Below are 23,970 nucleotides of genomic sequence, written 5' to 3'. Positions count from 1 at the left end.
GTGCAATAAAATTGCACATGTCCTAACTGTTTGACCCTGATCAGACCCTTTAGCATGATTTTGAGACACGTTTGATGATTTGTTAATCTACATGAAAATGATGAATTAGTATTTTGAAAGAGGGTCTGACCTTAGGAATGGAGAATCCATAAAATTCAAAACAATGATATACAGCATCCTTTCCAAAACCAGAACATAAGACACAGTGGGATATATATGGATGTGTCTGAAAATGTGGTGTGTTGGGGGTCGATGGAGGAATTGATATTTTTATCAGTATAAAAGAAACTCAAGACTATCAGTTCTATAAGAAATGTTTCCTATTCAGCCTCTCCCTTTCCCTTACTTCCAGGATCATGCTGCTTTTAACATAACAAATAGAGAAGTAGGAGACAGAGTGGCTAGTCATGGTTAAAAACATTTCTACTGATGCTAATAAGTTAATGAACAGACAAAAGGGCTTTCCGGGCCTTCTCCTTCATGCAAGGCACACAAAAAAGACATTATAAAAAGACAATGAAAAATAACCCATGATTTCAATCACTTTTCTTTCTTTTGACTGGTCTTTTTGTCTCAAAGAACTGTGTCAAATCTGGCCTGGTTTTTCCCACAATGCTCCTACTGTGTGGAGTCCACATTGTGGAGCCAAAACACATGGACTTTAGAAATAGACAAATTTGAGTTCTACCAACTCTATGTTCCTAGGCAAGTTGCTTAACTTTTATCTGAGATTCACAGATAATTATCTCTACATAATTAATTTACTATGTGTGAAATTCTAATGGACTCACTTCTATAATTTTTGGATCAAGTACTTATCTAAACATAAAATTATCCTAAATCAGGTATGACTTTAAGTATGGGGAACAATGGATTGGATATGGAAATGGAAAACAAAGAAAAGAAAGAGTAAGAAAAGAGGGATATTGTACTGAAACTTTAGGAAAGATATAGGACATATGGAAAATTAAACCGGTCTTAGGATTCATTAGACATGGGGAAGCTTAACTAGTGGCAGTGTCAAGAAGGTAGGTCCTCTGTAATCTTTACTAGCCCCCCATATACATTGTTAATCACAAATAACAATATATTTAAAAGCAAAACAGTTACATAAATGCAACTTCAACAGGAGTGTTCAAGAACACCATTATAATGTAAAACACCATTATCCATGCAGAAAAATGGAGTTGGATCCCTATACACAAAAAATACCTCAAAATGTATCAAAGACTTAAACTTGAGATGTAATACCAAAAAACTCCTTGGAAACGGAGGGGGAAAGGTACTCCACATTGGTCTTGGCAATGATATTTTGGATACTGCACCAAAAGCAAAAACAATAGCAAATATCAACAAATAAGATGACATCAAACATAAAAGCTTCTGTAGAGAAAAAGAAACAAAATGAAAAAGCAACCTGCAGAACGGGAGAAAATTTTTGTAAACCATATTATCAGATAAGGGGTAAATATCCAAAATATATAAAGAACTCATACAACTCATTAAAAAACAAGGATCTATTTAGTTCCTCTGCCCATCTTTTAGACATTTATACAAAGAAGACATCCAAATGTCTGACAGATATGCAAAAAGATCATCACTAACCATCTGGGAAATACAAATCAAAACCAAAATTAGATAATCATCTCACTCCTGTTAGAATGGCTAGCATCAAGATAACAAAAGAATTCTGGTTCAACATGGCAACACAGGACAATCCTGTACTCCCCTCCTTCAACAGATACACTGAAGCTACAACTATATATGGAACAACTTCTTGAGGAAAAAACCTAAAAATTCAGCTTTTTAAGAAATATTTTTATTTGTTTTTTAGAGAGAGCACAAGTATGGGAAGGGACAAAGGGAGAAACAGAATCTCAAGCAGACTCCGTGCTCAGTGGGGAGCCCAACATGAGGCTTGATCTCACAACTCTGAGATCATGACCTGAGCCAAAATCAAGAGTTGGACACTCAACCAACTAAGCCACCCAAGTGCCCCAGAAAAATTGGCTAACAAGTAAACATTATAAAACTAAGGAGGAAAAAAACTCATAAAAGTAGATAGGAGAGGGACACCTGGATGGCTCAGTGGTTGAGCATCTGCTTTCGTCTCAGGGTGTGATCCCAGAATCCTGGGATTGAGTCCCCCATCGGGCTCCCTGGGGGAGTCTGTTTGTCCCTCTGCCTCTCTGTGTCTCTCATGAATAAATAAATAAAATCTTTAAAAAAATAGAAGAGGTTAAGACATAATCACTACATAAACCCTATTCCCAGACAACAAGGAAGGACCTCAAAACCTGCAGCTAATGTAACACACATCTAGGAGCATGCTGAAAAACTTTTATGGGACAAAGGCTGGTGGGTATCATCTTGCACTCTCTTTATACCATGCTCCAGCTGTTGGGTACAATTTTTTTTGAAGATTTGATTGATTGATTATTTATTTATTTATTTATTTATTTATGAGAGAGATGGGGGGGCAGATGGGGAGGGAGAAGCAGGCTCCCAGTTGAGCAGGGAACCCGACATGGGACTCAATCCCAGGACGCTGGGGATCATGAGCTGAAGGCAGATACTTAACTGACTGAGCCACCCAGGCTCCCATGACGGGAACAATCTTAAAAAAAAAAAAACCCTCTTTGCTTTTTATTCCCCCTCCCCACAACTAGTCTTTATAGGGACCATCTTCAAACTCTACCTCTGTTGTGCTACAGAGAACCAGCATTTCTTGTGAGGGAGCATTTATACTCATCTGGTGCCCCTATTATTATGGCTGCTGTCCAGGGAACACCCCTCAATCACCTGACTTGGTTACCTAGAGATGCTTGCATTCATGGATCCCATAGGATTGTAACATTGGAAACTTGGTTCTTAGTAGGCTACTGGCCCCAGGGCACTGCACAGAAAAGAGATTGAAACACACCAGGAATCTTTCTGTGAAAGATGCTTATTTGGTTCTGGAGTTTCAGGCTTGGAAGTAAGCTTCAAGTCTGGCATACATTTAGAGGGCTGCAGAATTACTTTTTTTATTTTTAAGTAAGCTAGCTCTTTGCCTAACATGGGGTTTGATCTTATGACCCTGAGATCAAGAGTCCCATATTCCACCAACTGAGTCAGCCAGATACCCTGCAGAATCAGTCTTAAGGAATACAGGCTGGTGGATACTACTTATGTATTTTCCTCTTTTGCTACAGCTTGCTGCTTTCTCCAGAAATGAGCTATGAACTCATTTGAAGCCCCAATTTTTGTAACTGTCCACCAGGGGATACATATTGATTGCCTGTCTCAGGTGACCAGTGGAGTTTAAATTTGTGGTTCTAGAAGACTGTATATATCTGTAGACCTCAAATACACCTGCTTGAGGATCAGGTTTCCAATGAGTCTCAGGCTTGGTGCTAAGATCCTCCCCTTTGGGATAGTGAAAAGTCTTGACACACCATCAACAACTGGGGACTCTTAAAAATAAAATAAGTGGCTTGAACAATTACAAAGATTTCCTAGACAACCAACAGTTCGGGCAAGTTGAATGATAATGATCATCTCCTACATGAGGCCACTCCTTCAAGAAGGAAGAGGTTGCTGCTTCTTCTAATGCACAGGAACCATCACACAGTCAAGCAAAATGAACAGGGTAACATATTCTGAATGAAAAAAAAAAACGGCTACGGTCATAAAGATGCTCACCAAACTTGGGAGAAGATAGGATGAACACAGTGAGAACTTCATAAAAGAGATAAAAGAAATATTTTTAAAATGAGAAATGGAAGTCCCGGAGCCAAACAATACAATAACTAAACTGAATAATATAATAGAGGGCTTCAACAACAAATTAGATAAAGCAAAAGAGTCAGCAAAATTGAAGACAGGATGTGGACTCACTGAATAAGTACAATAAAGAGAAGAAAGAGCAAGTGAAGATAGTTTATTAGTCTAAGTTAACATTCTACATTACAGCGGTCTCAGAAGGAGAAGAGAACAAGAAAGGGACAAAAATAAGGCCTGAAAACATCATTGACCTAGAGAAGGAAACAGATATCCAAATCCAGATAGACCAGAGAGTTCTAAATAAGAGAGCACAAAGAAATGCACACAAAGATACATTATCTTTAAATGTTTACATTTTAAAGAGAGAATTGCTAAAGCAGCAAGAGAAAGGCAACTTTTTATGATCAAATGAATCCCCATAAGACTATGAGATTTAAAAAAATTAAATTTAAATTCAATTTTCCAACATATAGTATAATACCCAGTGCTCATCATATCATGTGTGCTCCTTAATGCTCAACACCCAGTTACCCCATCCCCTCCAAATCCCCCCAACAACCCTCAGTTTGCTTCTCAGAGTTAAGAGTCTCTCATGGTTTGTCTTCTGATGATGAGATTTTTTAACAGGAACTTTGTACACTAGAAGATACTGGCATGATGTATTCACAGCACCAAAAGGAAAAAGATCTTCCAAGTAAGAATACTCTACACCGCAAATTTATCATTCAGAATTGAAGGACAGATAGTTTTCCAGACATGCAAAAGGTAAAGGAGTTTACACCACTAAGGTCATATATTACAAAATATTTTAAAGGGACTCCTTTAAGCACAAAAGAAGGGCACTAATTAGAAAGAAGTATATGTATATATATATATATATATCTCACTTGTAAAGACAAACTGATAGTAGTTGATGGATTTCTCATAAAGCTATTATAAAGGTTAAAAGACAAGGGATGCAGAAGATATAAAAGGTGACCTCAATGAACATAATATAGTGGGTTTGAGGGGGTAGAGTAAAAAATACAGATCTTTCAACTGCATTCAAACTTAACTAGTTATATTTATAATAATCTATTTAAACTGATAAGTTGTTATATATAAGTGTCATGGTAACCACACAACAAAAACATACAGTACATAAATAAAAGACACACAGATAGGAATCTAAGTATACCACAGAAGAAAGTAACAAAACTTTATGAAACCATAACAGAAGGAAAAAGAACAGAGTAACTACAAAACAGATCAAAAAACAATTAACAAAATTGCAAAAATAACTATAGATACTGCAAACTGACACAATTTTCCAATGAAAAGACAGAACAGCTGAATGGATTACAAAAATCAAGACCTACATCTTCTATGCTGCCTACAGGAGACTCAATTCTGCTGTAAGAACACATATAGACTGAAAGTTAAGGGATAGAAAAATAAATTCTGGGCACATAAAAAGCAAAAGAAAGCTGGGGAAGCCATGCTTATATCAGACAAAATAAGTCTTTAAAACAAAGACCACAGGGGTGCCTGGCTGGCTCAGTCGGAAGAGCATAAAACTCTTGATCTTGGGATCATGAGTTTAAGCCCCACCTTGGGTGTGGAGATCACTAAACACACATAAAATTTAAAAGAAATGTAATCACAAAGGCATGACTTAATAGGTCAACCCAACAAGAGGACAGACCATTAGTAAATGTACATAAAGCAAATATTGACTGACCACAAAGCAAAATTGACAACAAAACAAAATACTACTATTTATTTATTCATGAGAGACACAGAGAGAGAGGCAGAGACATAGGCAGAGGGAGAAACAGGCTCCCTGTGGGGAGCCTGATGCAGGACTCAATCCCAAAACTTTGGGATCACGCCCTGAGCCAAAGGCAGACACTCAACCCCTGAGCTACCTAGGTGTCCCAGTAGTAGGGACTTTTAATACTGTACTTATTTCAAAGGAGAGATAATCCAGACAGAAATTCAGGAACAAAACATTAGCCTTAAATGACAAATTGGATGATGGACTTAATAGATTTATATATATTAATATTTCACACAAGAGCATCAAAATACACATTTTTAATATGTGCCCATGGTACATTCTCCAGGAAATATCACTAAAGCTGCTAAACAGTGTCAATATATTTCTTTTAGATAGAGAGAGGGAGAGTTCATGTGTGTGGGCAATGGGGAAAGGGAGAGGGACAAACAGACACCCCCCTGAGTGCAAAGCCCAACGTGAGGCTTCATCCTATGACCTGAGCCAAAAGAAGAGTTGGATGCTTAATTGACTGAGCCACTCAGGCACCTCCAGTCCCAATATTTTTTAAGAAGACCGAAATCATAATCAACATCTTTTCTGACCATAATTGTATGAAACCAGAAATCATTTATGGGGAAAAAATGAAAGTAGCACAAACATGTGCAGGCCAAACAACATGCTATTAACAACCAATGGGCCAATGAAGAAATCAAAGACGTGATAAAAGAAAATGCCTTGAGGTAAATGAAAACAGAAATATACCAAAGCCTATAGGATGAAGCAAAAGTGTTCTAAGAGGGAACTTCATAACATTAAATGCCTATAGCAAGAAATGAGAAAAAAAATTAAAAATAAATGAGCTAATATTACACCTCAAGAAACTAAAAAGACAAAAACATATGAAGCCCAAAGTTAGAAGAAATGGCAGAGATCAGAATTGAAATAAATGAAAAAGAAATACAAAAGACGATAGAAAAGATCAATGAAACTAAGAGGTCATTGTTTGAAAAGATAAAATTGACTCAGGTTTGGCTACAGATACCAAAAAAAAAAGCCCCAAAACTCTAAATTAGTAATGTAAGATGAGAGGTACAATTGATAGCACAGAAATACAAAGGATTTTAAGAGGCTACTATGAACAATCATACACTAACAAAGTGGATGAAATGGATAAATTCCAAAAATCATGCACTCTACTAATCATAACAAACATCCAAACAGAGTGATTAATAGTAAGTGGACTGAATTACTATAAAACATCTCCCCAAAAATAAAAGGCTAGAACCAAATGGCTTTACTGGCGAAAACCAACCAAACATTTAAAAAAGAATAACAATCCTTCTCAAAGTCTTCCAAAAAACATTAAAGGAGGCAACACTAAATTTATTTTATAAAACTAGCTTTACCCTGGGGTGCCTGGGGTGGTTCAGCATCTGCCTTTGGCTCAGGTTGTGATCAGAGTCCTGGGATTGAGCCTGCATCAGTATCAGGATCCCTGCTCAGCCAGAAGCCTGCTTCTCCCTCTGCCTCTGCCTGCTTCTTCCCCTGCTTGTGCTCTCTGTCAAATAAATGAAATATTTTTTTAAAAAAGAGACTTGATGGGATGAGCACTGGGTGTTATACTATATCTTGTCAAATCGAACTTCAATAAAAAAAAAAAGAAGACTAGCTTTACCCTTATACCAAACAAGGATACCACAAGAGCAGAAAATAATATGACCATATCCCTGGTGAATATAGATAAAAAACCCCTCAATAAAGTATTAAAACTCAAATTCAAAAATATATTAAAAGGATCAAGCACCATGATCATGTGAGATATATTCCAGGGAGGAAAGCATGGTTTAACGTCCACAAACCAATCAATATGATACACCACATTAATAAAATCAATGATAAAAATTACATGGCAATCTTAAAAGATGCAGAAAAACCATTAAACAAAATTCTACATCCATTTTTGGTGATAACTCTCTACAAAGTATCTGTAGATGGAATGTACCTGAACATAATAAAGGCCATCATATATAAGAAACAGCTACCATCATTCTCCACAGTGAAAAGTTGAAAGGTTTTCATCTAAAATCAGGAACAATGCAAGACTTCCCACTCTGTCCACTTTTATTCAACATAGTGTGGCCAGTCCCAAAATACATCCAAACTGAAAAACAAAACAAAACAAAACAAAAAAACAAAACAAAAAATCAAATTGAAAAACAATGAGTAAAACGGTCACTATTTGTAGATGGCATATTATATATGGAAAACCCTAAAGATTCCCTCAAAAACTATTAGAGCTAATAAATGAATTCAGTAAAGTTGCAGGATACAAAATCAATATACCCAAATCAGTTGCCATTCTAAACACTAATGTTAAACTTTCACAAAGATACATTAAAATGGATCCAGTTACAATTCCATCAAAAAGAATATACTTAGGAACATGTTTAATCAAGGAGGTAAGCTACTTTTATGTGGAAAAATATTAAGATATGTATAAAAAATTGAAGATACAAATGAATGGAAAAATACTTTGTGTTCATGAAAGGAAATTTGTATGGACTATATACTCCCAAAGCAACCTACAGAATCACCATAATCCTAATCAAAATTCCTATGGCATTTTTCATAAAAATGAAACATAAACTTTATGGAACGACAAAAGATCCTGAATACATGAAGCAATCTTGAGAAAGAGCAAGTTGGAGGCATCATACTCCCTGATTTTAAAGTATACTAACAAGCTATAGTAATAAAAAGAAGTACAAAATTCATATAGAGATAAACACATAGGGGTGCCTGAGTGGCAAAGTCAGTTAAGCATCTGACTCTTGGCTTTAGTTAAGGTTGTGATATTAGGCTGGTGAGATCGAGCCCTGCATCAGGCTCCACACTCAGCAGGGTCCGCTTGAGAATCTCTCTCCCTTTGCCCCTTCCACTCATTCTATCTCTCTCTCAAATAAATCTTAAAAAAAAAAAAACAAAAACATAGATCAGTGGAACAGAATAGAGGGCCCAGAAATAATCACACATATGTGTAGCCAATTATTTTATGATCAAATAGCCAAGAATATACAATGGAGAAAGGGACAGTCTTATCAAATGATGTTGTAAAAACTACACAGCCACAGGCAAAAGAATAAAACAGGACCACTGTTGTTTATGCCATATACAAATATTTACCCAAAATGCTTTAAAAACTTGAATATAAGCCCTGAGACCATAAAACTCCTTAAAGAAAACAGAAGTGGTAAGCTCCTTGACCTTTGTCTAGGTCGTGAGGTTTTGGATTTGACACAAAAAGCAAAAGTAACAAGTGAAAATAAACAAGTGGGACTACATCAAATTAAAAAGCTTCTGCATGGCAAAGGAAACATCAGCAAAATGACATAGCAACTTAATGAATGGGAGAAAACATTTGCAAAAATTATATGTACGATAATGGGTTAATGCCCAAAATCTATAAAGATCTTATACAACTCAATAGCAAAATGAAAAATAGTGTCATTAATGTGGGCAGAGGATATGAATAGAAATTATTCTAATGAAGACATATACATGACCAATAGGTACATGAAAAGATGATCAACATCACTAATCAGGGCAATGCAAATCAAAACCATAATATAACCTCACATTTATTAGGATGGTTATTATCAAAAAGACAAGAGATAACAAGTGTTAGGGAGGATGTGGAGAAAAGAAAACCCTTGTGCACGGTCAGTGGGAATGTAAATTGGCGCATTCATTTTGTAAAATAGTATGCAAGTTCCTCAAAGAAAAATTAAAAGCAGAACTACCATACAATCTAGCAATTCACTGCTGGGTATTTATTTAAGGAAAACAAAAGCACTAACACAATAAGTTATCTGCACCCATATGCTCATTGAAATACTATTTACGATACACAAGATAGGGAAAGAATTTAAGTGTCCTTTAATAGATGAATAGATAATGGGAAATATCAGAAAGGGAGACAGAACATAAAGACTGCTAACTCTGGGAAACGAACTAGGGGTGGTAGAAGGGGAGGAGGGCGGGGGGTGGGAGTGAATGGGTGACGGGCACTGGGTGTTATTCTGTATGTTAGTAAATTGAACACCAATAAAAAAAAATAAAAAATAATAAAAAAAAAAAAAAGATAATGGGGTAATATTCAGGCATAAAAAAGAAGTACATTTCCCTAACTGCAACAACATTAATGGAGTTGAGAGCATTATGCTTAGTGAGATAAGTCAGAGAAAGACAAGTACTATATGATCACATTTTTATGTAGAAGCTAAAAACACAAGCTTCTATACACCAAGCTTCTATAGACAGAGAATAGATTGGTAGTTATAAAGGTGGAGGGAGGGTGAGGATAGGCAAAGATGGTCTAAAGGTGTACAAGCTTCCAGTTATAAAATAAATAAATAAACCATGGGGATGTAATGAACAGCATGATGCCTATAGTAAATAATACTGTACTGTATATTTAAAAGATGCTGAGAACAAAACTTAAAAGTTTTCACTGCACAAAAAATTTGTGACTAGTGATGGACAGCTACTGTGATGATTTTGCAATTTATACAAATTTTGAATCATTATGTTGTACACTCAAAATTAATATAACATTATATTTCAATTATACTTGAATTTCGAAAAGTTAAAATGCATCACAATACAGAGTCAATATGCAATCAGGGCGAACAATAGGAAAATTAAGTAATAACGATAGCCAAGTAAAATCATCCTACTTTTTCATGCACTTGGTTTTTGTTTAGGTGGTATAAGTACTAGTTCTTAAAAAGGGAAATTAAAACGGTTATTGTGAACAAATATTTGTATTCTTTTAGGTCAATGACATGGGAAAAGGTCAAAGGAATTAAGAATTGCAAGATGAGCATTAGATACTATGATAAAAATGTGGATTAGATGAAAATACGTGACTTTTGGTAAACAGATTTTTAAGGTTGGGGGGAGCAATCAACCAAAAAATAAATTTGGAAGGAGAAAGATGAACATTTTCATTAGTTACTCAAAGTAATATAATTTACTCATTTTTCCTCTCTGAACTTTGTTTCCTCATGTAATACATTATATGGCTAGACCATATTTTGGAATAACTCTCTATTTACCAAGAAATTACAGAGAATTCCAACAGACTTCTTTTTTTTAAAAAAGATTTTATTTTTAAACAATATCTACTCCCAACGTGGGGCTTGAACTCATAACCATGAGATCAAGAGTCACACGCTCTACTGACTGAGCCAGTCAGGCATCCCCCAGTAGACTTCTAACTTGGTTTCTGTTAGTGTTAACATCTTAGAACACCATAGTATATTTGTCTAAACTAAGAAACCCATGTTGGAAAATTACTATAAACTAAAGCCTAGATTATGTTTCAACTTCACTGCTTCTAATTTGTTTTACTACAATCCTTCTTCAGTTCCAGGATCCAATCCACAGTGCTTTTCATCATGTCTTCTCAGCGTTCTCTATGTGACAATTTTTCAATCTTCCTTTACTTTTTATGATCTTTTAATGTTTGGAGTAGTCTGGTCAGATATTTTATAGAAGGTAACTCAGTTGGGGTCTTAAAATACTTTTGTCATTAGCCTGAGGTTATGCAATTTTCGTAAGGATATCAAAGAGGTGAAGCACCCTTCTTCTCACATCACATCAGGGAGTACATGATGTGCACATGCCATCACTGGTGGTGTCAACCACTTGGTTAAAGTTGATCCACACTAGTTTTCTATGGCTGATACAACAAATTGTCAAAATTTATTGGCTTCTAACAGTACAAATATATTAGAGTTTGGAGTTCAAGAACTCCGACATAGCTCTCATAAGGCTGAAGTGAAGGTGTTGGCAGGGCTGCAATGTCTCTCTAAAGAGTCTAGGGGATAATACATCTCCTTGTCTTTTCAGCTTTTAGATACCACTTGCTTGTATCCCTTGGCTCATTGCCACTTCCTGCTGTCTTCAAGGACAGCAATTGAAAGCCAGGTCCTTCTCACATTTCAGCACTCTGATTCTGCTTCCCTCATATCTCCTTATGACATTGTGGTCGTCTCTTCCCTATTTAAGGTTTCACATGATTATCTTGGGCTCAGCCAGTTAATCCAGGACATTCTTCCTGCCTTAAGGTCAGCTGATTAGCAAATGTAATTCCATTTTCAACCTTAATTCCCATTTATCATGTAAATATATAATTTATATATTCCTAATACATTTACAGATTCCTAGATCAGGATGTAACATCTGATGTAAACATCTCAGGCAGAAATGGGCATTATACCTACCATAGGTAGTAGTTGCCAATTTTCTCCACTAGAAAGCTCTCAATTTTACCTTTTCACATTCTTATTTAGAAGTGAGTCATTAAGTCCACATTCAAAGAGGGGATGGAGATTCAGTTCTACATACTGGGTGTATGTGGTGGTTGGGGGAAGGACAAGGGTGTATACACACATAACTTGGAATTCTTCTATAATGAAAATATTAAAATACTTCTCTTACTATTGACTGATACTTATTTTCTACTTGGGTTGTAATCCAAACCACAGTTGCTGTTTTTTATTTTGTTGGCCATTTGATAGTTTATTTTTTGCCATTTAATTTTCCAAAATCATACACCATTCATGGTTTTAAAAAATGATCAGTATAGAAATATGTACTATAAAAGTTGCCTCTTTACATTTCTTCAAATTTATTACTGAGAGAACCATCATCATCAGTTAATAGATATATTTTAGGCTTGTTTCTATAAATGTATAATTTGGGATATACTCTCTCTATATAAACTGTTCACTTTACACTGAATTATACTTCACATGACACACAACTTTCTTTTATCATAACGTCTTAGTGATAGCCACGTCAGTACATTTGTATATGCTTACCTCATTCATTTTTTTTCTTTTTTTTAATTTATTTTTTATTGGTGTTCAATTTACTAACATACAGAATAACCCCCAGTGCCCATCACCCATTCACTCCCACCCCCCGCCCTCCTCCCCTTCTACCACCCCTAGTTCGTTTCCCAGAGTTAGCAGTCTTTACGTTCTGTCTCCCTTTCTGATATTTCCCACACATTTCTTCTCCCTTCCCTTATATTCCCTTTCACTATTATTTATATTCCCCAAATGAATGAGAACATATAATGTTTGTCCTTCTCCGACTGACTTACTTCACTCAGCATAATACCCTCCAGTTCCATCCACGTAGAAGCAAATGGTGGGTATTTGTCAATTACAGACCAATATCCCTGATGAACATGGATGCAAAAATTCTCAACAAGATACTGGCCAATAGGATCCAACAGTACATTAAGAAAATTATTCACCATGACCAAGTAGGATTTATCCCTGGGACACAAGGCTGGTTCAACACCCGTAAAACAATCAATGTGATTCATCATATCAGCAAGAGAAAAACCAAGAACCATATGATCCTCTCATTAGATGCAGAGAAAGCATTTGACAAAATACAGCTTACCTCATTCATTTTAATGCCAACACAGTATTCCCCTAGTATATACACACCTTATATACTTAATATCTCTTTTTCAAAAATGCATTTTATTTATTTATTTATTTGAGAGGGAGAGAGAGAAAGAGAGCACAAGCAGGGGAAGTGGCAGAAGGAGTGGGAGAAGTAGCCTCCCAGTAAGTGGGAGCTTGATATGGGGCTCCAATCCCAGAATCCTGGGACCATGACTTGAGCTGAAGGCAGATGCTTAATGGACTGAGCCACCCAGGCACCCCTGCTTAATCTCTTGATGTTCCCCTAACATATTGTTTCTAGTTTTTCACTATTGCAAGCAATGCTGCAGTGAACTTTCTTTTTTTTTTTTTATTTATGATAGTTACAGAGAGAGAGAGAGAGAGAGAGAGAGAGAGAGGCAGAGACACAGGCAGAGGGAGAAGCAGGCTCCATGCACTGGGAGCCCGACGTGGGATTCGATCCCGGGTCTCCGGGATCACGCCCTGGGCCAAAGGCAGGCGCCAAACCGCTGCGCCACCCAGGGATCCCTGCAGTGAACTTTCTAACATATCTTGCACAGTGTGCTAGTATTTCTATGTGATTAAAAGTTTTCAGGTACTTTCTAGCTCTTATTTTTTGTTCTTCAGTATTTCTAGAAAAATACTCCCCAAACAGGTGTTAAAGTGTAATTTTTAAAGATTTAAAACACAAGTCTCATGTAAATAAATGAAAATGTGTCTGAGGTTTTTCTGTAATTCATTAATGAAGAAAGATGATTTCAAGACTGGTTCAAATAAGAATTTCTATATACGTATACAGAGAATCAGGAATCCTTAAATAAATTTACTTGTAATTGCAATACTGCTCAATATCCTACAAGGCGATAATATGCAGTGTTTGAGTCTTCCCTTCTACAGGGCAGAATTTCTACCAGACAAAATATATTTGCATATCCATGCTCTGGAATAATTATCATTGCCATCAGTTTTCTATGACTAACAGCTAACCCTACGATGTTGTGAATTAGCAAGTTAATTGAAGATGCCTATACCTATAGAATCAGATAAACCCCATAGGACCTATGAGATAACTTGCAGCACTCCTCTAAAATGACACTCAGTATCCTCTTGCTCATTTTGCAGTCTTGGACATTACTTCTGACACTAGAATCCGATTATTGAACCACAAAGACAACATAATTATACCTAGAAGCATAAACCACTATTCATTCACTCTTATGTGAAAGAAGAGAAATTTCCCTCTAAGAAGGCTCTATGAAAGTAGTAATGCCATCTTTGATCTATATACTGCTTTCATCTTATGTATTTAAATTTACAGGTGTAGGAGAGCAATAGTTTTTTCATAAGTACTTATGCTTAGGGCATGTTACCAATATGCAGGAAATGGTGTCTTGGTTAGAGTCTGCTATTATATGGTCAATGCAGAAATTAGAGCTACTTTTAACCATGGCTCACTGTCATTTAAAGCTAGCATTAACAGAATACTTGTATGAACTATGCCACACACCAAATGAGATACAAACTTGCTTATAGCATTACACAACATTGGCAAATAACCTCAGCTCTAACACACATAACATTCTAAAACACATTTGAAAATAACTGAACAAAACTTTGAAACATAAACAAAGCATGAAACAGACCTAAAATAAGTCCACAAATACATAAGCACTGAATTTGTGCTATTTAATTTAATTCCCCAAATAAGGAATACAAAAAATAGTGAAAGGGAATAAAGGGGAAAGGAGAAAAAATGAGTGGGAAATATCAGAAAGGGAGACAGAACATGAGAGACTCCTAACTCTGGGAAACGAACAAGGGCCGGTGGAAGGGGAGGTGGGCGGGGGGATGGGGTGACTGGGTGATGGGCACTGAGGGGGGCACTTGATGGGATGAGCACTGGGTGTTATTCTATATGTTGGCAAATTTAACACCAATAAAAAATAAATTAAAAAAAATAAACCAATGATGTAGGTAAACCGAGTACTTTTTAACAGATGAGGATGCTAAGGAGTTACTAAATTGTCAGTTGTCCATAGTCACACAATGAGAAAGTTTCAGAATTAGGATTAGTAGTTCAATTTCCTGAGGTGCCTGGGTGGTACAATTGGTTAAGTGTCAGACTCTTGGTTTTGGCTCATGTCATGATCTCAGGGTCATGAGAGAAAGCCCCGGTTCAGCTCTGCACTCAGCACGGAGTCTGTTTGAGTTGCTTGCTCCCTCTCCCTGCCCCCCAACCCCGTGCATACTCTTTTTCTCTCTCAAATAAATATACCTTTAAAAACAAGCTCAATTTCCTAATAGTTTACTGCTCTATTGCATATAACTTGGAAGTTCTTATTTCTTAAAATTCTATCCAGTATAGGGGTTCCTGGCTGGCTCCATTGGAAAAGCATAGGACTCTTGAGGTCAGAGCTGTGAGTTTGAGCCCCAATTTGGGCGTAGTGATTACTTAAAATCATTAAAAGAATTATATCCAATAGATAATTCAGGATGCTTTATGTAAAATAATGACTATGAGCATTTCTTCACTGTATCTAATCTATCAAAAAATATCATTTGAGTACTTAATATCAATAGGGCACTGTATTAATGCTGTAGGTGATACTGATCTAGAGAATGATTTTTTTTCTTCAAAGAACTTGCAAATATAGTTTTGCACATCATAGTAACTTAGCAAGTGTTTTTCTTTTCTTTTTTTTAAAGATTTTATTTATTTATTCATGAGACACACACACAGAGGCAGAGACACAGGCAGAGGGAGAAGCAGGCCCCATGCAGGGAGCCTGATGTGGGACTCCATACCCAGGACTCTACGATCACTCCCTGGGCCAAAGGCAGGTGCTAAACCGCTGAGCCACCCAGGGATCCCCGCAAGTGTTTTTCTTTAAAAAATTATTTATTTATTCATAAGAGATACACAGAAAGAGGCAGAGACATAAGCAGAGGGAGAAGCAGGCTCCCTGTGGGGAGCCCGATATGGGACTCCATCCCAGGACCCTGGGATCATGATCTGAAGATGCTCAACCACTGAGCCACCCAGGTGCCTCAGCCTGTTTGTCTTAATAACTGGTTTGCATTTAGGCTTCAGTGTCAGCTAAAATCTCTAAAATGTCACATTTTTAGAGAGATCTTACCTGACTACTATAACTCAAGTGAATTTCTCCTCATATTCTCTGGCATAGCACTTTCTTCTTTAACTTAGATCCAGGGATGGGGGGCAAGTACTATGTAAACCTGTTGACTGTTAAATCACCAGCCTAGAATAAAAAGCCTTGAATCAATGGAGTACTTAATAGTTGTTGAATGAGAAGATGACTATGAATAAATGAGGCATCGGCACTTTACACATCTTTACACATTTTGAGGAAAGTCAAACACCTCATGAATATGTACTCCTACTAAGTACATGGATATTGCCCCAAAAGCATCATATATAGAGAGCAAGAAGAAGTGATTTACTGGGTAGAAAAAAAATGGCTTGAAACATTTGCTAGGCCCAGGATCCTGTTAATCACACACATTGATATAGTACACTTTCTCTCCTAAATGTCAATAGATTTTTCCAAATGCACATAAGAGGAGAAGCAGTTTGATCATCTTTCTCAGTCCCTGTGAGAATAACCTTTAAGTACACTATTACTGTAGGCATGTTTGCTAACAGCAGCATTTTATTAGTCATATCATAATTGGGTTCAGTTGTGTCTGGCAAACACTTTACCAGTCCCCGCTCTCACGAAAATGCAGTGACAGCCTCCACCTGACACATTTCCCTGTAATCTGCAGTTCCTTCTTCATCTGGCAGCCAGAGCAAGCTAGCCAGCTGAAATGCAAACACTGCAATGAGTCCAGGGAATAGAGACAATGGCACTACCTTTTAATTCAAATGGCAAAAGAGAAAAAGAAAATTTCAGAAGGTCACATAGCAGGTTACTGTAGAAAGTGGAAAATGTCAGGGGAATGCAAAAATATAAGGAGAGTGTCAACTGTAAGTGGAAAATAGATGCATATTATTCTACTAAATCAGAGTTAGTGACTGAGAGTGAAAATTAAAATGTAGCATCTACATGGCCAGAATGAGTAACAATCAGCAAACAGAGAAATAGATTAAATTTGTGACTACAACTGCACAAGGATGAAAGAAAGTCTAGGAGGGCATGATATATTGAGGAGGGTTTGAATAATTTAATGATCCTAATTTCGTCTTCAGTGCCATCTCATTTGAGGTATTTCCCGTGGCAGACAGCTAAATAAATAATGAAGAGTTTGCAATATATAATCCAGATGCTAGACCCTTTAATAAAATAACTCACTTTGCCCCTATTCATGTACTTCATATATTTTAGTAGAGCCACAGGCTTAATACATACAGTAAGGTCTTAATTATCCTAATGAGGAAAAGTGTAAGGTAGAGAAATTCCACAGACCCAATGTGGATTTGAGCTTTGAACTTGAACCCTTTCAAATACTAAACCTTCACAAAACTACCGATATATACTATCTCCTGCTTAATATAGTATATTTCTTCACTTCAACTCTATGTATGATGATGGCCCAAAGGTTAGTAAGGAGAAAAGAGAAAAATCAGATTGTCTGGGTTACCTACAAATTCACTCAACAATAAATGATTTAAAAAAGAGTAAATGACTAATAAAAAGAATGTTTCCATATACATTGTCCACAAAGATACCCAGAGATGAAACGAAGTTCTCTTTCCCATTTCATATATAAAACACTGGGTTCGTTTATTTATGATGGCTCTAAGCTAAAATGGCACACAAGACTGGCTTCCTATAGAATTGCGCTCAAAAGGTTTAGATCATGGGTTTGATTTCTTATTCACCCCATACAGCCCATTCATTTGTACATAAAGCTTGGCACAAATATTGGAGTATAGCAAAAAGCATATTGAACCTAGAATTAGAAGGCCTGGATTCCAGTTGAAGCTCTGACAGTTACTCATTTTAAGTGACTTGATAGTGGGTAAGTGAATTAAATAGCCACAGCTTTTCTGCCTGCCTTATAGGGCTGGTGTGAGATAATGGACGTGAAAAGGCTTTGTAAATTGTCAACTGCCATTCAGATGCTACCAGTACATCTTTATACAGAGGAAAATCTGGTCCATTTTCACAGGACCAATCATACTGTACATTAGGCAAGGATACAATTTGGGGATTGAGCTAAAAGGGCTAAGGCAAAGGCAGCAAACAAAAGAGAAGTAGGAACGCAGGTCTTACAGCTAAGCAGTACATGAAAATTAATTTTTTTAAGATTTTATTTATTTATTCATGAGAGACAGAAAGAGAGAGAGTGAGAGAGAGAGGCAGAGACACAGACAGAGGGAGAAGCAGGCTCCATGCAGGGGAGACTGATGTGGGACTCAATCCCGGGTCTCCAGGATCATGCCCTGGGCTGAAGGTGGCACTAAACTGCTGAGCCACCCGGGCTGTCCCGAAAATTAATTTTTAATGGATATTCACAGATGCACAAAGTCCAGAAGACTGAGTACTTCCTACAAAGGCAACCTTTCCATCTGTGCTCTTGATTCCCATCTTTCTCAGCACATTCTATCGTTCACTCCCTCCCCCCATCTTCAGTATCTCCCTCTCTGCAAGATTTTTTCTTCAGCCTTATAAATATGCTTTCTCATCACCCTCTGATCAAAGCTCAAGGTTTCTGACACAAGAAAGCCTTCTATCACCTCCTTCTGTCTTCTTGTCTTATGTTTCATTCTTTAATGCTGTTTATCTCTGAATTGCTTGTAGATTTTGTCATAAGCACTGTTCTTTCTCAGCTCTGTTGCCTCATGGTTATCTGTTTTATGTGATTGAATCCATCTTCTCAAATGCAGTTCACATCTTTTCTTTCAAGTCACTTTTCTTGACTCCTTAAGATGGAGTTACGTACCCTTCTTCTATAACATACTGTATCTCTATCATTGCAAGTACTGCACTGTATTAACAATTTTGTTTGTCTTTCTCACTCTCAAGAGTATAGGCTCCCTGAGAATTGGCATTTAACAGACCCATAGTAAATGGTTTGCACATAGGAAAAACACTGACTGAATGGACGAGTTTACCTTATAAGCCTGGAAAGCATCTATGAGGATAAGGAATTCTCAGTCACTGCCATATGAGGGTGAATGAATTCAAAATTATACCTGTCTCTTGATTCATAAATAAGATAAGCTGTGTCAAGGAAATGCAAATTCTGATTGGCACAGGGATTCATAAGTAGGTAATTTTAGGACGTAGGCTATTTAGCATCTTCCAGGTGCCACAATGAAAGGCACTAACCAGATCCAAAGGAAACAATCAAGAGCTGGTAACTCTGATCCTTGGATATTCTCACATCCAGTTTAGTCCTTGGGAGCACAAAGATTCAAGGTATCACAAGCAAGGAAGTAGTTCATGGATCAGAAGCAGACATAGTATCCCGTAAGATGAAGCAGTGAAAACGTGCTCTCCTCTTGCTATAGAATAGCTAGCTTAGCTCTGGAAGTGACAGTGCTATTGTGAACATCCAAAAAATGAGAACAGGTCACTGATGTCCATTAATAACCTAATCCTTCAGAAAGAATCTTCTACCAGCTTCCAGTGCATTCTATGGACATAGTGTTATATAGTCATAACAACCTATAATTAGCTGGGAAATTCCCTGGTCATGTAAGAAGGTCAATGATAAAATTTTTATGTTGAGCATATTTTATTTCACCTTAGTCTGACAAAAGACAGAAAACAAATGTGTTTATTTGGCCCTTATGTAGCCAGATATTCAATTCAGCTGAAGCAGCCCCAGGACATGCTCCTTAAGCAAAAATACAGAGTATATAATTCAGCACTGTCATTAACGAATGTAACAAAAATCACAATATGAGTGGCAGCTTTCTAATGAAAGAATTGCCGGTAATTAGACTCTTCACTTGTTTATCTGAATGTCTTGCCACCACTCCAGATTGCTTATAACATTATAGCCTGAAGGTTGAATCAACTCAAACCAACTCAATCATTGGTACACTCTTTCAAGGGTGATTAGCAGAAACAGGATTATTAAGTGGACAGTGACTCTAAATCTAACAGAGAATGCATTCATTACAATGAATTTGTGAATTTCTGGATGGATGGTTATAGATAATAATAAATAGCTAACATTCATCAAGTATTACTATATACCAGGAGTTTTATGTACATTATTTCATCATTTCCATACAGTAATGCAGGGAGGGGGTAGGATTATAACCTCTGTTTCATAGATGGGGATACCGAGAATCATGTTTAGGAGATTTGGTTATGACCACATGGAGATAGTAATAGGCAAATCCAGGATTTGAAAGCTAAGTCAGGGGATCCCTGGGTGGCTCAGCGGTTTAGTGCCTGCCTTTGGCCCAGGGTGTGATCCTGGAGTCCCGGGATCAAGTCCCCCGTCGGGCTCCCTGCATGGAGCCTGCTTCTCCCTCTGCCTGGGTCTCTGCCTCTCTCTCTCTCTCTCTATGTCTATCATGAATAAATAATAAAAAAATTAATAAAAAATTTTAATGAAAGCTAAGTCAATACGAATTGCAAAGCCTTTGCTATTAACCATGTACTGCCTCACCGTACCTACAGTTCTCTCGATTTTCCCAAATTTTCTAGGATAGCTAGTTTGTAATATAGTAACAGCATTTAAATATCATATATATGTGTGAAATACTTAGGATTTCAATTTCAAAAACATTTCTCAAGCCCTTTTTTTCTAATTTTTAAAAAAAATGTATTTAAGCTCTACATACAACGTGGGGCTTTACCTCACAACCTCAAGATCAAGAGTCACCCTCTTTCAACTGAGCCAGCCAGGAGCCCAGAGCCCTTTTGTCCATATAAAGAACTGCGTACGTTGCTGGGGAACACAAGCCAGTTCCTACACTCCAAATAATACAACTAGTATAATTGTATGAGCATCCCTACAATATACTACAAAACAATTGAAATTCCAGTAGGAAAGTGCAAACAAAGGTTAAGAAAGTGCAAACAAATGTTAAGAAAGTAGTAAATAAGGACAGATGACTTCTACATAGGAGAGAGAAAAGAGGCTTTCTAAAGGACATAACTTAGAAGCAGAATTTTAAAAGATACTTGGAATTTTATTGTTCATCAATTTTCAAAGTAATAACCAGCACATTGTTAAAGATAAAAAAGTTTAAAGAAATATAAAAAGGGCAGGCTATGACTTGTAAAGAATTGCTGTTAACATGTTGGAGAACTGTCTTACAGACTTTATTCTTTGTCAATCATTTTCCTTTAAAGAGTTGATATACTATAGTGGCTATTACAACTTGTTTATTCAGTTAACATCATAACCTAAGCATTTTCCTTTACTTTTTTGACCATTGAAATATTTCTTCTATCCTTGCCCTCTCTGAAATACCAGAGTAACTCTTATTCTAGTAGCTGTTGAAGAGTGATGATAGGGTCCTTGCGGATTCTAGAGCCCTTTTCAGGAGATCCATGAGGTCAAAACCATGCATGAAGGATACATTCAAAATGAAAAGTAGACCAATTAATTTTAATGTAACATATGAGAAGTTCATCGATAGTTTCACATTCTGTATTGGAACTGAACTGTGAGAAATTACCACTTGAGTTTTGATGTAGTGTCAAAGAGAAATATCTACATTTATCTGACAAGGCTATTAAATTACTCCACCATTTTACAACTATGTATCTGTATGAGGCTGGATTCTCTTTACATTCTCCTCTTTAATATTCTTCAACCAAAATAACCTATCACAAAAGATTAAACTGACAGGCAGATATGAGAATATAGCAGTCTTCTATTAAGCTGGATAGTAAAGAAATTAGTAAAAATGTAATATGATGCCACTCTCCTCACTAAATTTTTTTGTGATGTGGAAAATATATTTTTCATAAAAATGTGTATTTTAACAAGTTTATTATTTCTAATTGGTAAATATTTTTACTTTCTCAAATTTAATTTCTAGTTTCAAATTTCAATTTTATTTTAATTATTGTTTAATGCAATAGTATTGATATGTATACAACCCACACAGACAAAAGCTCTTTGAGGCTCTTAATTATTTTTAGGAAGACAAAGGAGTCCTGAAACCAAAAAGTTTGAGAATCCCTGTTTTTCCATGTGTTGGGCATCACTTCAACATGACTGTCTCCGAGAAGCTTCCTTTTACCTTTAGACTAGGTTAAATATCTACTTCACCCCCACAATTATTGTTCATTCAGCACACCCCCTCTGACTTCCTCAATGCCTGCCTGTTTTAATCTACTATAAGCTTCATGATGGCATCAAGTATGTCTGTCTTAGCATGGGACAGAGTTTCTGGCATATAGGAAATATTCTGTAAGATTAATTATATAAATGAATAAAAGAAAATTACAATCCTTTGTCAACCATCATGTTAACGGCCAAAAGTATTCATTACGTGGATCCAGCATCATGTATTTAATAATTCAAAACTGATAGGATTTGGGCTAAAAGAGGTAGGATTTGTTGACAGGGAAAAAGTATAATGAAATTGTGAGGTACCTGGGTACACAGGAGCACAGGGAATGTAAAGGAAGGTGGTAGAATATAAGGACATATAATTAGGTGGAAGCAGACTATCAAAGATCTTGAATTCTGTATTTATGAATTTAGAGATTATTTAATAGGTAATGTATGGACGTCTGGGTGGCTCAGCAGTTGAGCATCTGCCTTTGGCTCAGGTCCTGATTCCAGAGTCCCTGGGTCAAGTCCCACATCGGGCTCCCTGCATGGAGCCTGTTTCTCCCTCTGCCTGTGTCTCTGCCTCTGTGTGTGTGTCTCTCATGAATAAATAAATAAAATCTTTAAAAAAACAGGTAATGTAGATCATGGACTATGCTTGAGCATGACATGCTAGACTTGTACTTCAGTAGGATTAATCTAGAAGTGTACAGGATTGTTTAGATGAAAAAGACCAGAGAATGGGAGATCAATAAGAGACACTCCCTTCTGACATCTTCCCCACAAAGAGTTATTGAATACATGTTCTATAATAGAGAATAGAATCAAGAGTCATTGGATGATAGAAATGCCTAAAATAATTAGTTGACCCTTGAACAACATGGGCTAAGAGAGCCAATCCCCATGTAGCAAAAACCCTGTACCTTTGATGCCCCCAAAACTTTACTAGTAGCCTACTGTTGACCAGAAGGCACACTGTAAACATAAACAGTCAATTAACATATATTTTGTATGCAACATATATACTGTATTCTAATAGTAAAGTAAGCTTAAGAAAAGAAAATATGCACAAAATGATAAGAAAGAGAAAATATAATATACTGTATTTATCAACAAAAAGAAACCTATGAATGGGGAGAGAGTGAGGCATGATGGAATGAATAAGAGGAGGTATAATGTTAAGAAGAATATCTAAAAGATCTAAAGGTACTGTACTAGGAACACTTGAGACTGATGTTCTTTAGCAGTTTCCAACTTTTATCATTTATGTGTCATTTTGTTTTCTTTAAATCAATACACTTTCTTTTACTTAGCCCTATAATAAGCAGTGATATCTGTTAAAATGAGGATTTTAAGTGTTAGCATAACTATTTAAAATTTTAAATGTTTATCCTTGTGTCACCTAAAATCATCTCATGAAATCCAAGTGGTGAATGTATCAAATGTTAGGGAACAGAGCTATACAAATCTTCTTGGTTGATGGACATATGCTGAAGGATTGAGAAGGAATGTTTTAATAACTTCCTTTTTCTGTGATTTTGGGTGGTTTCTAAGCTTCTGTTTGAGGAATATGAGCACTAAGAAAATTTTCTTGGGTTTGTTAACCAGAACATTACCATTAACTTGCTAAGACAGTGGTTGGCAAATGACAACCCATTGACCCAAACCCAGCCCATGGCCTGGTTTTGTAGATAAAGTGTTAGTGCAAGAAAGCTAAGCCCACTCAGTTACGTGTTGTTG

At 36.6% G+C, this 23,970-nt stretch overlaps 1 long non-coding RNA gene across 4 annotated transcripts in view; it reads right to left on the bottom strand.

The window, feature by feature from the left end:
* The window catches only part of LOC144307833 (uncharacterized), a 130,568-nt gene that overhangs the window by 31,930 nt on the left and 74,668 nt on the right, over positions 1-23,970 (bottom strand). The window lies entirely within an intron of this gene.

This window comes from Canis aureus, chromosome X (assembly GCF_053574225.1).
Source record: "Canis aureus isolate CA01 chromosome X, VMU_Caureus_v.1.0, whole genome shotgun sequence".
Lineage (NCBI taxonomy): Eukaryota > Metazoa > Chordata > Mammalia > Carnivora > Canidae > Canis > Canis aureus.
The sequence above is the reverse complement of the archived record's forward strand: the minus strand, read 5'-3'. Positions and strand labels throughout refer to the sequence as shown.